Below are 16,510 nucleotides of genomic sequence, written 5' to 3' on the forward strand. Positions count from 1 at the left end.
CGAGGGCGTTATACGTGGCTATAATAGATCGCAGTTAACAAATGCTGGTAACTTGGTTTGAGCATGCGTGATGACCTGCGATGATACCTTAGACGCTGGCAGCTCCATATGTGCATGGTGCAATGAAGTGTGTGATTGTGTATGTGTAGTGTAGTGCTTCTAGATGGCAGCATACACAATAACAGGGTATGCCCATAGTATGATATGCCAACGAGCTCACCCTGTATGTCATTTGTAACACATGCGCAAGCCAGGAAGGACAGCATGTTAAGTAACACATGGTGTTTATGATTATGATAAGGCCATGTATAAGGGCCATCATATGATATGATATAGACCATAAAGACATAGCACATTCACTACCCTGTTAGAACCGAGAATGGGCTTGAGCCATGGCTGAACTTTGAGATTTATCTAGATAAATGTCCCCTGATTGAATGGTCTTCCGACCAGGAAACACATAGGGATAGCCTTCAGAGGGCTAACTTTATGTACTGCCCCTATCAGGGCAGGAATCTTTTTGGGGGACAGGGCATACTGATACAATCTTCCTAATTGGACCTTTGATCTGGTGCTCCTGCCTCCATATGTGAAGCTGTAAATTGGTGAGATCAAACCGTTGTTTTATTGTTTATCTTTGATTTTATGTATCTCTAAATTCTTTATAAGAATGTCTCCTGCCTTAGCCAATTGCCTGTTTTTTTAAAATTAGGGGGCATTCACACTACCATAGGTGACCGTCAGCAGTGTCCATAGCTATTGTCCGTTACAAGATTTTAGCAATGGACGCTAGCTCAATCATCAGTAGTCCATTAAAATTTCCATTCATTTCAATGGGATTTTATCTTGTGTTCGTTTGTGTCCGTTTACACCCAAGTCCGTTTTTTTCCAGCGAACAAAAAAACCCTACATGCAGGACTTTTCTGTCCATTAGAAAAAACAGATGGCAAGTGTCCGTAATTTCTTTAACATTGAAGTCTATGGGCAACGGACTTATAACGGACAGTAACTGATAGCCATCAGTTACTGTCTGTTTGCGTCCATTATGATAGGTGTCCGCTTTGGTTTTTTTAAACAGACACCTTCATAACGGAATCCAGCAGTAGTGTGAACCCTACCTAAGATACGATTGCCTTTGTCTGTTTGTTAAACCAAGATACAATTGTATTTCTGTAACGTCTCTGCCTGTTCAGGTCTCTGAGCCACCCTCCACTCGCACTCTGCAGCCCAGGAGGCGAATTCAGTTTGACTCGTTGCTTAGTGTTTTTCGTTGCACTGTGTGAACACTGCTCTATCTCAGTAATCGAATTTCCACCACACCCATCTCCTGCACCTTGTTTCCCTCTGTTCATCAAATACTTAATTCTAGTCTTGCCTGTGTGATTGACAGCCTGTCTTCCAATCAAGCCTAGGGCAGGTCTTTGGCTTCCTATATACAGGCCATCAGCCCACATAGACTTGCTGGCTATTATGGCTCTGTCCTTAGACCTTGTCCCTGCTAGCTTCTCTTGTGACTATTTTCTTGGATTTTGATTCTTTACTGCGTTGCTCAACCGGACCCTTGGCTAGCTGACCTCCCTTTGTTGTTGTTTGTCACATATATAGGAAAGGCCGGTCGAGCAGTTGAGTCCTACTGTTTAGGATAGGATCCGCAAGCAGGAGGAGCCAGCGGGGGGTTTCAGCTTAGGACATACTGTCTATTATCAACCCAGCTTTGCAGGAAGTTTCCCTCCAAACACCTAACAGGGATACAGAGCGTTCAGTCCAGAAATATATGCTCAACCCAGCTTTGCAGGACGTTTCCCTCCAAACACCTAACAGGGATACAGAGCATTCAGTCCAGAAATATATGCTCAACCCAGCTTTGCAGGCAGTGTCCCCCCAAACACCTAACAGGGATACAGAGCATTCAGTCCAGAAATATATGCTCAACCCAGCTTTCCAGGTGGTGTCCCCCCCAAAACAGGCATACAGAGCATTTAGGCTATGTACGCTCAATCCAGATATCCACGATGTGTACCCCCAAAAACTAGGTGGGAATCACAGAAATCCAGTCAGGCTATGTACGCTCAATCCAATTTTTCACAGTGTGTAACCCTAAAACCTAGGTGGGAGACACAGAAAATCAGTCAGGCTGTGTACGCTCAATCCAGATATCCATGGTATGTACCCCCAAAACCTAGGTGGGAGACACAGAAATTCAGTCAGGCTATGTACGCTCAATCCAATTTTTCACGGTGTGTATCCCAAAAACCTATGTGGGAGACACAGAAATTCAGTCCCCAAAAGCTATGTGTGCAACACAGCAATTCAGTCATGCTATAAAAGCTCAATTCAGTTTTTTAATGCTGTACCTCCCAAAGCTAAGTGGGAGACACAGCCATTCAGTCAGGCCATGTATGGTCAAATCTGTTTTTAATGTTGTACCCCCCAAAGCTAGGTGGGAGACACAGAAATTCAGTCCCCAAAAGCTATGTGTGAAACACAGCAATTCAGTCACGCTATAAAAGCTCAATCCCGTTTTTTACAGCTGTACCCCCCAAAGCTAAGTGGGAGACACAGCCATTCAGTCAGACCATGTATGATCAAACCTGTTTTTAATGTTGTACCCCCCAAAGCTAAGTGGGAGACACAGCAATTCAGTCAGTCTATATACGCAACATCCAGCTTTCCACATGCTGTACCCCCCAAAGCTAAGTGGGAGACAGCCATTCATTCAGTCCATGTATGGTTAAACCTGTTTTTAATGCTGCATCCCCCAAAGCTAAGTGGGAGACACAGCCATTTAGTCAGGCCATGTATGGTCAAACCTGTTTTTAGTGCTGTACCCCCCAAAAGCTAAGTGGGAGACACAGCAATTCAATCAGGCTATATCAGCTGAATCCAATTTTTAAGGGTCTACCCCCAAAAGCTAAGTGGGAGACAGCAATTCAGTCAGTCTATATATGCAACATCCAGCTTTTCACATAATGTACCCCCCAAAGCTAAGTGTGATACACAGCAATTCAGTCATGCTATATAAGCTCAATCCAATTTTTTTTTCAATCCAATATTGTTTGCTCTCTATGATGTGAACTATGCCTTTATCTCTTGAAAAGCAACCCAACATGAAGTCAGCCATGTGTGCCAGTGTGTTACTTGGCATGACTTTGTTTCCTCCAACTGTAAGGGTCACTCTCCATGTCCTCCATTTTACACTCCCCTTCACACCATCCGTGCTGAAGCAATGGGATGCACTAAACTTCACCCTCAAGCGTTGTGTGGGACAGTGACATGAAATGCCACTTTATCCCCCTCATCTTCCTCCACCAGCCAATGGTGCAAAGATGACAGGAGTGTGCTCTGAATGTTTTCAGCCTAGCAGAGGCTACTTTTCACTTACGAAAATGGCCACACTTTGACCAGAATATCAGGCACAATGGTGTAGGTTTCAAAGAACCTTTGCACCAAAAAGTTGAAAACGTGGACCATGTGTGGACTGTGTTTGAGTCTGGCAAGCTCCAGATCTGCTATCAGGTTCCGGCCATTATCACATACTCAGCAGGGAAAACCATATTACCATATCATCCTGGATGGCATCCCTCACCTCTGAGGCAGTGTGCAATCTGTCCGCCAAGCTGATGAGCTTCAGCACAGCCTGCTGACATCTCCTCACACCAGTTTACAGCGTTTCCAGCTCGTAGCTGGGGTCGAGGTTGCAGCGCAGGAGTAGGCTTTCAGAGAACCCCTGCCATGAATTTTGGGCTGGGAGAGGAGATAGGCCACCCCAGTTTGCACCCCGGGCCCAGACTCCACTACATTCACCCAGCCTGTCATTAAAGAGAAGCAGCATCCCTGACCGCAGGCGCTTGTCGATGCGTCGGTGGTCAAGTGGACCTTGCAGCAAAGTGCGGAACTCTGGGCCCGACTGATGTTATCGGACACTTGCAGGCGCAAGGCGGGACAGCACATCAAGAGAAGTAGTAGGCCCAGCATAGGGAGGTGCCACAGCTGCCATCTGGTGACGGAAGGCCTGAGTATCCAGAAGCATAAATGCCAACATCTCCGGGGCCAGCAGTTTTTAGATGAGGATGTTGAAGGTTTGGGCATGTGGATGGCTTGTGCTGTACTTCTGCCTGGAATGAAAAGCCTGGGAGATGGGCAGTGGCTGGGAAGAGGCACATGATGGTGCAGGCAAAAAGGGCGGATGGTGGTGAACTCCCCAAAGTGTCAGATACAGATATGTAGGTGTCCAGGCTGGTGGTCTGGACTGCAGCACCAGCACTGTAAACAGTGGAAGAGGCAGTGTCGGCAATGCCGGGTGACGATTGTCCTGCATTTGCTCTCTCCCACTGAGCCCAGGGCATACCTACCAAATGACAGCTCACGCAAGAGGTGGTACGGTTGCTCTTTTCAGAGCCCCTACTCAGTTTAGACTTGCAAAGTGTGCAAACCGCACTAAATTTGTCATGTAACTAACATGTAAATGATGGGTCTATCCATTGGCTGTTCATTTTGATGAAAGTCAGCCAGTCAGCAGTGTCAGCTGACAGCCGGCTTTGCTTATCCGTGATGATGCCACCGGCTGTGCTGAAGACACTTTCCGATAGCACGCTGGCATCGGGACACTGGTGACACTAGGCCCCTCAGTGGCGGTAGTTTGGCCAGGGGGTGCCCCTAGCCTCATGTGTGACAATGAGATCATCTGCCACTTCATCATCCTCCTCTTCCTTTATCAACATACGCTGTGAAGCGGACAGGAGTGTGTACTGACTATCCTGCTGGGATGGTTCTGCTCCTATTCCCGACTCCCCAGTGTACAATGCATTATCCCTGATGGCGAGGAGAGATTATTGCATCACACACAGGAGCGGGATTGTTACACTCACGAGTGCGTCGTCACAGCTGACCCTCTTGGTGGACTCCTCAAAGACACGGAGAGATCTCCCATAAGTCTGCCAACATGGGAGAGTTTTGCGCGAGTGGCTAGTACACGGAAAATCTTTGGCCTTGCTGCCTCTGGACATGCCTCTGCCTCTAGCCACCTTTTTTCCTGCTTAGCTTGCCTCCACATCTACACTGCTTTCGCCTCTAGACATCATCCCTGTCCATGCCCCTGCCTCTAGCCACCCTTTTTCCTACTTAGCTTGCCTCGACATCTATACTGCTTTCGCCCCTAGACATCACCCCTGTCGATTTCGGGTCGGTGGCCTCGTCATCCACCAACTCCTCTTCCAATTGCTCTGCCCCTTACTGCAAACCGTAACACACAAAGTCGTCTGGTAGCTCCTGCGATTCGGGAATTGGTTCAACAGAGGAAGAGACAGTAAAAGGACCCGAAAAGAGATCCTGGGAGGGGGCAAGGGTGGGATGACTCTGTTGGGAAGATTGGGCATTTTGGGAGGAAGGAGGGGCAGACTCTTGGGTATGAACACGACTGCAGGTAGTGGCTCACTGGCTGGTGGAAAAGCAGCTGGAAGCATTATCCGCTAGCCATTGTAAGACCTGTTCTTGGTGCTTGGGCCTGGTCTGTGTTGTACCCTGCACCCTGCTTAACGCAGCTGTCATATCAGGAATTGCGATGAGTGCATGCTAATGTTGATGAGCCCTTAGGTTTTTGAGATGGAACTCCATCAAAGGTCTCTGCGGCTCACACATCTTGCTCAACATATGGTTTCTAGGGTTTCAGCATGTGGTGAGCTCGCACAACAGCCGGTGGTTCAGGCAGATATAGGCGTTTCTGGAGTGTATTGAGGCTAGCAGCAGCTACTGTAGACTTGCCAAAGTGGGCACACAAGCGCCACACTTTAACCAGTAGCTCGTGTAAATTGGGGTACGTTTTTAAAAACCGTTGCACCAAGAAGTTGAAAACGTGGGCCAGGCATGGACCGTGTTAGAGGCTGGCAAGCTCGAGAGCTGCTACAAGGTTCGGTCCATTATCACACATGACAAAAATGCCTAGTCCCAGGTGCAGCGGGGAAAAACACATTGCCATATCATCCAGGATGGCATCCCTCACCTCGGAGGCAGTGTGCTGTCTGTCCCCCAAGATGTTTAGCTTCAGCACAGCCTGCTGACTTCTCCCCACGCCAGTATTTCAGCATTTCCGGCTCGTAGCTGGGGTCGATTTAATGGCGTAGGAGGAATAGGGTGGTGTTTCATTACTCCTGCCAGGAATATTGGGTGGGGAGACAAGGCAGGCCACCAAAATTTGCGACCTGGTCCCAGCGTCAACTACATTCAGCCAGTGTGCCGTGATTGAGATGTAGCATCCCTGGCCACATGCACTTGTCCACGCGTCGGTGGTCAAGAGGTACTTTGTGCAACTTAGCACAAAACTTAGGGCCTGACTGATGTTACGGGACACGTGCTGGTGCAAGGCTCAACTCACCCTAAGGGCCAAAAACACTGCTGGTGAATCTTGTTCAGTTCCAAAGGACTCTGTGTTTAGATTTGGCTCAGTCACAGCTCCAAAACATGCCTTGGAAGGCAAGGTTTCCTATAGTGGCTCCATCTCAGCAGGATGATGATGATTATGATGAAGCTTGGGTAAATCTGGTGTCGGAATGGAAAGTGGTTTCTGATCTACATGTGAAGTACTGGAGCATGTTGTTTGGACTATTAACACCTAATCAGAACCCTGTAGAGGTAATGTAGAGTCCGGTATTAAAGGACCATTACCGTTAGTAGTGGTTGCAGACAATTCTCCACCTTTGCGGTCCTCTAGATAAAAGTTACCCCCAGGACTTGATGCCAAAATGTTATCAATTTCACAATCACAATCAAGGTCAATGTCTGGGTCCTCACTCCAATCCCACACAATGAGAGTCATGGTTCTGGAACCACCGTTTTAGGGGCTAACAATTTTAAAGGGGCTAACACTCTGCTGGTGCAAGGCTCTACTCACCCAAAGGGCAAAAAACTCTGCTGGTGTAAGGCTGAACTAAGTTAAAGGGCCTAAAACTCTGCTGGTAAGAGGCTGAAGTCACCTAAAGGCCCTCATTCTCTGCTGGTAGCTAAGCTTATGGGCCACATCACACACACACACACACACACATTCACAAGGACAGTTAAAGGTGGGTACTGTTGGATTTCCCATTGCCAATTCCACCTTTGGTTGTCATGGGCAATGTGATTTAAAGGGGTGCTTGTTAATGTTTCTTTAGCGTCAAATTTGGGTTTCTGTCCATCCAATTGGGGAAGAAAGAAGGTTTCCAGGTATTTTCCACTTTGATAGAGGTTTTTTGAGTGTAGAAAGTGTGTAGTTGATAGTGCAAAAAAATAGTAAAAAATCAGGGCACTCACCAGCCAGTAGTAAAATTCACCAAACTTTAATAATCTTCCATAAAAATAGGTACTTGAACAGCATTTACAGACGGGGGTAGGGTAGATGGAATGTAGAAGAAATGAAGCGACGACCGTTTCGTGCTAAATGCACTTCATCAGGCTTCCCAAAATTCAGGTGTCACCAGCCGACATATATACCAGCCGTGGGGCACACCCATATCACCACAAAAATAAATACAATTTAAATACCACAAAAAGCATTTAAAACATGTTAAGACAACTTAACAATACATTACATCATTATACATTAACATTTCTTACTGATTTCTAACTTTATTTCAAACTTTGAAACTTTTTAAACTTTATTAAGCTTTTCATAACCTCTAACAGGCTAAAAGAACCTTTTGCTCTGCTCCTAATAATAGGCGGACTTAAAGGAGAGCCGCACTTCTAACACAGACACACAAATGAACACACTACTATGTTCATTCAAAAAACCCGCCAGCATAGTCCATTGAAAACATACTGACTTGACAGCTAATCAAAAAGGGAGCTACTTATTCCCATTATAGGTATAGGCATCAAACCAACATCCATATAAATCGCGGACCAGAATGAGAACTGTATCCAACTATGAAACTCCACCTCTAACCTGTTTAAACCGATCGCCAACAGAGCTCAAAAGAGCTACTTTGACCATTATAAAACCCTAGCTAATCACAAACCAATCACCAAAGGAGCCATTTTACCTATTGTCCAAATATAGATATTATTATATAGACTTATTACGGCGAACGAAAAAAAGTCCCCACCCATACTAATGTGAGCCAATCACGAAGTAAGCTACAATAACAAAATTCTTAGCATGAGGAATATAGTGTATACGTACATGCGCTACCTCCTTTGCCACTGAATCGTAATTCAAAGGAATTACCGTTTAAGATCTTACTAATAAATGGCAATAGACAAATACAAAACTGGCTACATTTACAGAAATACGCTCATGTCCATACAATCATTCAATCCAAGCGGCCCCATAGCTCCTGTACGTAGTATAATTCTACCTTCTTCTTGTAGAAGTTTTTTACCTCTGTCTCCTCCTCTTGGTAATGGAGCTACATGTTTCAGACCGCAAAACAACAAACAGTTTGGGTTACCATTATGTGATTCTCTGACATGTTTAATAAATCTGGGTGATCCCTTACCACTGTCTACAGATCTAAAATGCTCTCTTATTCTATGGAAAAGGGGTCTAATTGTCTTCCCTATATAGAATCTTTTACAGGGACATTGGATACAATACACAACATACGTAGTCTGACATGTAAAGAACTGTTTAATCTTAAACTCAATCCCTCCTAGGTTAAGATATTTAGCTCGACTATTAAACTTGCAAAATGAACAGTGTCCACACTGGTGATTACCCTCTGGTTTGACTACATCTAACCATGTGCTCTTCTGAGTCACATAATTACTACGTACTATCTGATCCTTTATAGTACCACATTTCTTAAATGTAATTAAGGGCCGATTATTTGCCTTTTTTGCCAAAAGAGGATCATTTTCTAATAAATGCTAATTATTGTACAGAGCGCTCCTAATACGACTTGCCAATGGGCTATACCTAAAAGAGAACACAAACCTATTTTGTTCTTTAACTCTATTATTCTGAAATAAGCTATCCCTTTCTACAGTACTAGCTCTTTTATATGCCTTTTCCACAATCGCCCTAGGGTAGCCTCTTTCCTTTAAACGATCTTTCAATTCTTTTGATTGTCTTTCATATTGATCACTCCGATTATTGATTCTTTTTAATCTAACAAACTGACTATATGGCAGTGCCTCCTTTACGTGGCTAGGGTGGAAACTATCAAAGTGTAGCAAAGAATTAGTCGCTGTATTTTTTCGATACACTTGAGTATTAAGTTCACCATTTACTACGTTCAATTGTACGTCCAGAAATTCTAAAGATGTTCCCCCAATTTTATACGTAAAATTCATATTGAACTCATTTTCGTTCAAATACTCAACAAATCGAACAAACTCATCATCAGATGACGTCCAAATGATGAAAATATCATCGATGTATCTCAAATACAATTTTATAGAACTGGCAAAAGAATTTCTAGACGTGAAAATTTTTTCTGACTCAAACATCCCTAAAAAAATATTTGCATAAGTGCAAGAAACAGGGGTCCCCATGGCTGTACCTGTCTGCTGACTGTACCATACATTATCAAAAATGAAACAATTATTATTGAGAACTAGTTTCAAACCGTCTCGGATGAATTCAGTTCTTTTCTTATCTTCACCCGCTAATTCTAATAGATTCACCACTGCATCAATACCTTTTTGATGAGGGATGCGAGAGTATAAACTCTCTACATCAATTGACATAAGTTTATAATTTGATACCCAATCGATAGAATTAATTATATTCAAAAAATCTTTGGTATCCTGGATAAATGCAGGAATGTTCTTCAAAGTCGGGCGTAACATCCAATCAATAAATTGTGATAATGGCTCAGTGACTGACCCGGTACTAGCCACTATGGGGAGCCCTGGGGGGTTGGTCAACGACTTGTGTATCTTGGGCAAAAAATACCAACACGGTTTTAGTGGTTGGTCGATTAACAATTTTTCACCCGTTTTCCTGGAGATAACTCCCTCTTTCACATATGTACGCAAAAAAACTAATTACTTTATTTTTAATTTTTTCTGTTGGGTTCCCCTGTAATCTAGAATATGTCTTTGAATCTGACAACTGTCTTGCAGCTTCACTCAAATAATAATTCTTGCTCATAACTACAGTGTTCCCACCTTTATCGGCCTTTTTATATATCAAATGATCTTGATTTTTTTAACCATGTTAAAGCTTTTTTTTCTTTTATAGTCAAATTCGGGCGGGGTTTGTTATAAATCAAAGCTTTGACTTCCTTCATGACTGAAGCATGAAACAAGTCAAGACTGCTGCCGGGCGCTATGGGGGGGTCAAATGATGATGTTACACCTCCTTTAAACAATTCTTCACCGTTACTATTATCTTGAATAACTCCCTCATTCTGTAATAAATGAAGGCTAATTAAAGCTTCTTTCTCCTGTTCAGACCATTCATCGGAAAAAAAACCCAATGGACCTATTTCTACAGTTCTATCAATAGGGCTCTGCTCTCTGTGTTCTTTATTATTGGCATACCATTTAAACAAATTCATTTTTCTAATCCCTTTATAAAGGTCAATCTCAAATTCCACGGGGTCAAACTCCTCGGTTAAACCAAAGTTCAAACCCTTTTGCAAAACAGAAATGCAATTTTCATCCAGCATTGTATCAGTTAAATTAACCACTGCAGACAACTGATCTTGAGCATTCGTTAATTCCTCCAGGACACTTGTTTGCGCTTGGTCCCTATTCTTTTTGCCTCCTCGTCCTCGTCTGACACGTTTTGCCCTAAAAAAGTTTTTTTCTCCTTTGGGCCATTCTTAGATGTCAAAAAAAGATTATCAGTTGTTGACGACTGATCATCAGAGGTACTGGAATCAGTTCCTGACGTCCAATAGTCCTTTTGGCGATAGGTCTGCGGTTTACTACGAAAATTGGAGTGGTTTTTAAATTTACGGTTATTCCAATAAGTTTGCCTTTGTTTCTTATTCCTGGAACTAGTTTCATTCATCTTTTCATTCCAATTAAAGATATGCCCACTTTCAAAATCTTGCTTATCTCGTAAAAATTTATCTCGCTTACGCTCCTTGATTTCGGCTTGCGTTAATGCCACTTTTTTATTTATGCGCTTAATAGTGCCATTGAATGACTCTTCCTTCATTCTAGATTGCAATTCTGATTTAGCCTTAATTAATTCAGTTTCGACTTTTTTATGCTCTTGTTGGTTTTTCTTTAAGACAAGTCGCAATATACTTAAAGAATGCTGAATGTGAAGCTGTTTCCATTCAGCTACAAACTCTACGTCATCCTTATACATGGTGGGTTCTTTATACACTCGTAAACCACGAGGAATACGCTGGCAGGTGTTATACGATTGCAAAGAATTGATAGTCCAAAAAATTCTAGTCTCCCTTTCAGCAAGGTTCAAAATTTTTTGCTCTAATGACTTAATACTTAATACTTGAAATTCATCTTTCTCATCACATGAGGTAAAAAATGTTAATGCATCTTCCCTCCCCGAGTGTATATTACATTCATCTGTCAAGTCCATAGCATCATCTTTGTTTTGATCCATGAAAACAGGAAAATTATACCACTGTTAAATATATATACAGCAGATGTAATTGCTCAGCAAACTTCGCTGGCAATAAACAATTGGTGTGTACACAGCGTGCTCAACTGAAAAATAGTCCAACAAAATGCAAAAAAGTTCAAAAGCAGCGGCACCGTTCTGTGGGTGTGAACATACACCAAATCACTGGATCTCAAACTAGATGATCTGGCATTCAGGTGGTGCTCACTGTTAAACAAATAGTCCAATATAGTGCAAAAAAATAGAAAAAAATCAGGGCACTCACCAGCCAGTAGTAAAATTCACCAAACTTTAATAATCTTCCATAAAAATAGGTACTTGAACAGCATTTACAGACGGGGGTAGGGTAGATGGAATGTAGAAGAAATGAAGCGACGACCGTTTCGTGCTAAATGCACTTCATCAGGCTTCCCAAAATTCAGGTGTCACCAGCCGACATATATACCAGCCGTGGGGCACACCCATATCACCACAAAAATAAATACAATTTAAATACCACAAAAAGCATTTAAAACATGTTAAAACAACTTAACAATACATTACATCATTATACATTAACATTTCTTACTGATTTCTAACTTTATTTCAAACTTTGAAACTTTTTAAACTTTATTAAGCTTTTCATAACCTCTAACAGGCTAAAAGAACCTTTTGCTCTGCTCCTAATAATAAGCGGACTTAAAGGAGAACCGCACTTCTAACACAGACACACAAATGAACACACTACTATGTTCATTCAAAAAACCCGCCAGCATAGTCCATTGAAAACATACTGACTTGACAGCTAATCAAAAAGGGAGCTACTTATTCCCATTATAGGTATAGGCATCAAACCAACATCCATATAAATCGCGGACCAGAATGAGAACTGTATCCAACTATGAAACTCCACCCCTAACCTGTTTAAACCGATCGCCAACAGAGCTCAAAAGAGCTACTTTGACCATTATAAAACCCTAGCTAATCACAAACCAATCACCAAAGGAGCCATTTTACCTATTGTCCAAATATAGATATTATTATATAAGCTTATTACGGCGAACGAAAAAAAGTCCCCACCCATACTAATGTGAGCCAATCACGAAGTAAGCTACAATAACAAAATTCTTAGCATGAGGAATATAGTGTATACGTACATGCGCTACCTCCTTTGCCACTGAATCGTAATTCAAAGGAATTACCGTTTAAGATCTTACTAATAAATGGCAATAGACAAATACAAAACTGGCTACATTTACAGAAATACGCTCATGTCCATACGATCATTCAATCCAAGCGGCCCCATAGCTCCTGTACGTAGTATAATTCTACCTTCTTCTTGTAGAAGTTTTTTACCTCTGTCTCCTCCTCTTGGTAATGGAGCTACATGTTTCAGACCGCAAAACAACAAACAGTTTGGGTTACCATTATGTGATTCTCTGACATGTTTAATAAATCTGGGTGATCCCTTACCACTGTCTACAGATCTAAAATGCTCTCTTATTCTATGGAAAAGGGGTCTAATTGTCTTCCCTATATAGAATCTTTTACAGGGACATTGGATACAATACACAACATACGTAGTCTGACATGTAAAGAACTGTTTAATCTTAAACTCAATCCCTCCTAGGTTAAGATATTTAGCTCGACTATTAAACTTGCAAAATGAACAGTGTCCACACTGGTGATTACCCTCTGGTTTGACTACATCTAACCATGTGCTCTTCTGAGTCACATAATTACTCCGTACTATCTGATCCTTTATAGTACCACATTTCTTAAATGTAATTAAGGGCCGATTATTTGCCTTTTTTGCCAAAAGAGGATCATTTTCTAATAAATGCCAATTATTGTACAGAGCGCTCCTAATACGACTTGCCAATGGGCTATACCTAAAAGAGAAAACAAACCTATTTTGTTCTTTAACTCTATTATTCTGAAATAAGCTATCCCTTTCTACAGTACTAGCTCTTTTATATGCCTTTTCCACAATCGCCCTAGGGTAGCCTCTTTCCTTTAAACGATCTTTCAATTCTTTTGATTGTCTTTCATATTGATCACTCCGATTATTGATTCTTTTTAATCTAACAAACTGACTATATGGCAGTGCCTCCTTTACGTGGCTAGGGTGGAAACTATCAAAGTGTAGCAAAGAATTAGTCGCTGTATTTTTTCGATACACTTGAGTATTAAGTTCACCATTTACTACGTTCAATTGTACGTCCAGAAATTCTAAAGATGTTCCCCCAATTTTATACGTAAAATTCATATTGAACTCATTTTCGTTCAAATACTCAACAAATCGAACAAACTCATCATCAGATGACGTCCAAATGATGAAAATATCATCGATGTATCTCAAATACAATTTTATAGAACTGGCAAAAGAATTTCTAGACGTGAAAATTTTTTCTGACTCAAACATCCCTAAAAAAATATTTGCATAAGTGCAAGAAACAGGGGTCCCCATGGCTGTACCTGTCTGCTGACTGTACCATACATTATCAAAAATGAAACAATTATTATTGAGAACTAGTTTCAAACCGTCTCGGATGAATTCAGTTCTTTTCTTATCTTCACCCGCTAATTCTAATAGATTCACCACTGCATCAATACCTTTTTGATGAGGGATGCGAGAGTATAAACTCTCTACATCAATTGACATAAGTTTATAATTTGATACCCAATCGATAGAATTAATTATATTCAAAAAATCTTTGGTATCCTGGATAAATGCAGGAATGTTCTTCAAAGTCGGGCGTAACATCCAATCAATAAATTGTGATAATGGCTCAGTGACTGACCCGGTACTAGCCACTATGGGGCGCCCTGGGGGGTTGGTCAACGACTTGTGTATCTTGGGCAAAAAATACCAACACGGTTTTACTGGTTGGTTGATTAACAATTTTTCACCCGTTTTCCTGGAGATAACTCCCTCTTTCACATATGTACGCAAAAAACTAATTACTTTATTTTTAATTTTTTCTGTTGGGTTCCCCTGTAATCTAGAATATGTCTTTGAATCTGACAACTGTCTTGCAGCTTCACTCAAATAATAATTATTGCTCATAACTACAGTGTTCCCACCTTTATCGGCCTTTTTATATATCAAATGATCTTGATTTTTTAACCATGTTAAAGCTTTTTTTTCTTTTATAGTCAAATTCGGGCGGGGTTTGTTATAAATCAAAGCTTTGACTTCCTTCATGACTGAAGCATGAAACAAGTCAAGACTGCTGCCGGGCGCTATGGGGGGGTCAAATGATGATGTTACACCTCCTTTAAACAATTCTTCACCGTTACTATTATCTTGAATAACTCCCTCATTCTGTAATAAATGAAGGCTAATTAAAGCTTCTTTCTCCTGTTCAGACCATTCATCGGAAAAAAAACCCAATGGACCTATTTCTACAGTTCTATCAATAGGGCTCTGCTCTCTGTGTTCTTTATTATTGGCATACCATTTAAACAAATTCATTTTTCTAATCCCTTTATAAAGGTCAATCTCAAATTCCACGGGGTCAAACTCCTCGGTTAAACCAAAGTTCAAACCCTTTTGCAAAACAGAAATGCAATTTTCATCCAGCATTGTATCAGTTAAATTAACCACTGCAGACAACTGATCTTGAGCATTCGTTAATTCCTCCAGGACACTTGTTTGCGCTTGGTCCCTATTCTTTTTGCCTCCTCGTCCTCATCTGACACGTTTTGCCCTAAAAAAGTTTTTTTCTCCTTTGGGCCATTCTTAGATGTCAAAAAAAGATTATCAGTTGTTGACGACTGATCATCAGAGGTACTGGAATCAGTTCCTGACGTCCAATAGTCCTTTTGGCGATAGGTCTGCGGTTTACTACGAAAATTGGAGTGGTTTTTAAATTTACGGTTATTCCAATAAGTTTGCCTTTGTTTCTTATTCCTGGAACTAGTTGGACTATGCTGGCGGGTTTTTTGAATGAACATAGTAGTGTGTTCATTTGTGTGTCTGTGTTAGAAGTGCGGTTCTCCTTTAAGTCCGCCTATTATTAGGAGCAGAGCAAAAGGTTCTTTTAGCCTGTTAGAGGTTATGAAAAGCTTAATAAAGTTTAAAAAGTTTCAAAGTTTGAAATAAAGTTAGAAATCAGTAAGAAATGTTAATGTATAATGATGTAATGTATTGTTAAGTTGTTTTAACATGTTTTAAATGCTTTTTGTGGTATTTAAATTGTATTTATTTTTGTGGTGATATGGGTGTGCCCCACGGCTGGTATATATGTCGGCTGGTGACACCTGAATTTTGGGAAGCCTGATGAAGTGCATTTAGCACGAAACGGTCGTCGCTTCATTTCTTCTACATTCCATCTACCCTACCCCCGTCTGTAAATGCTGTTCAAGTACCTATTTTTATGGAAGATTATTAAAGTTTGGTGAATTTTACTACTGGCTGGTGAGTGCCCTGATTTTTTTCTATTTTTTTTGCACTATATTGGACTATTTGTTTAACAGTGAGCACCACCTGAATGCCAGATCATCTAGTTTGAGATCCAGTGATTTGGTGTATGTTCACACCCACAGAACGGTGCCGCTGCTTTTGAACTTTTTTGCATTTTGTTGGACTATTTTTCAGTTGAGCACGCTGTGTACACACCAATTGTTTATTGCCAGCGAAGTTTGCTGGGCAATTACATCTGCTGTATATATATTTAACAGTGGTATAATTTTCCTGTTTTCATGGATCAAAACAAAGATGATGCTATGGACTTGACAGATGAATGTAATATACACTCGGGGAGGGAAGATGCATTAACATTTTTTACCTCATGTGATGAGAAAGATGAATTTCAAGTATTAAGTATTAAGTCATTAGAGCAAAAAATTTTGAACCTTGCTGAAAGGGAGACTAGAATTTTTTGGACTATCAATTCTTTGCAATCGTATAACACCTGCCAGCGTATTCCTCGTGGTTTACGAGTGTATAAAGAACCCACCATGTATAAGGATGACGTAGAGTTTGTAGCTGAATGGAAACAGCTTCAC

Source organism: Leptodactylus fuscus, chromosome 3 (assembly GCF_031893055.1).
Source record: "Leptodactylus fuscus isolate aLepFus1 chromosome 3, aLepFus1.hap2, whole genome shotgun sequence".
NCBI lineage: Eukaryota > Metazoa > Chordata > Amphibia > Anura > Leptodactylidae > Leptodactylus > Leptodactylus fuscus.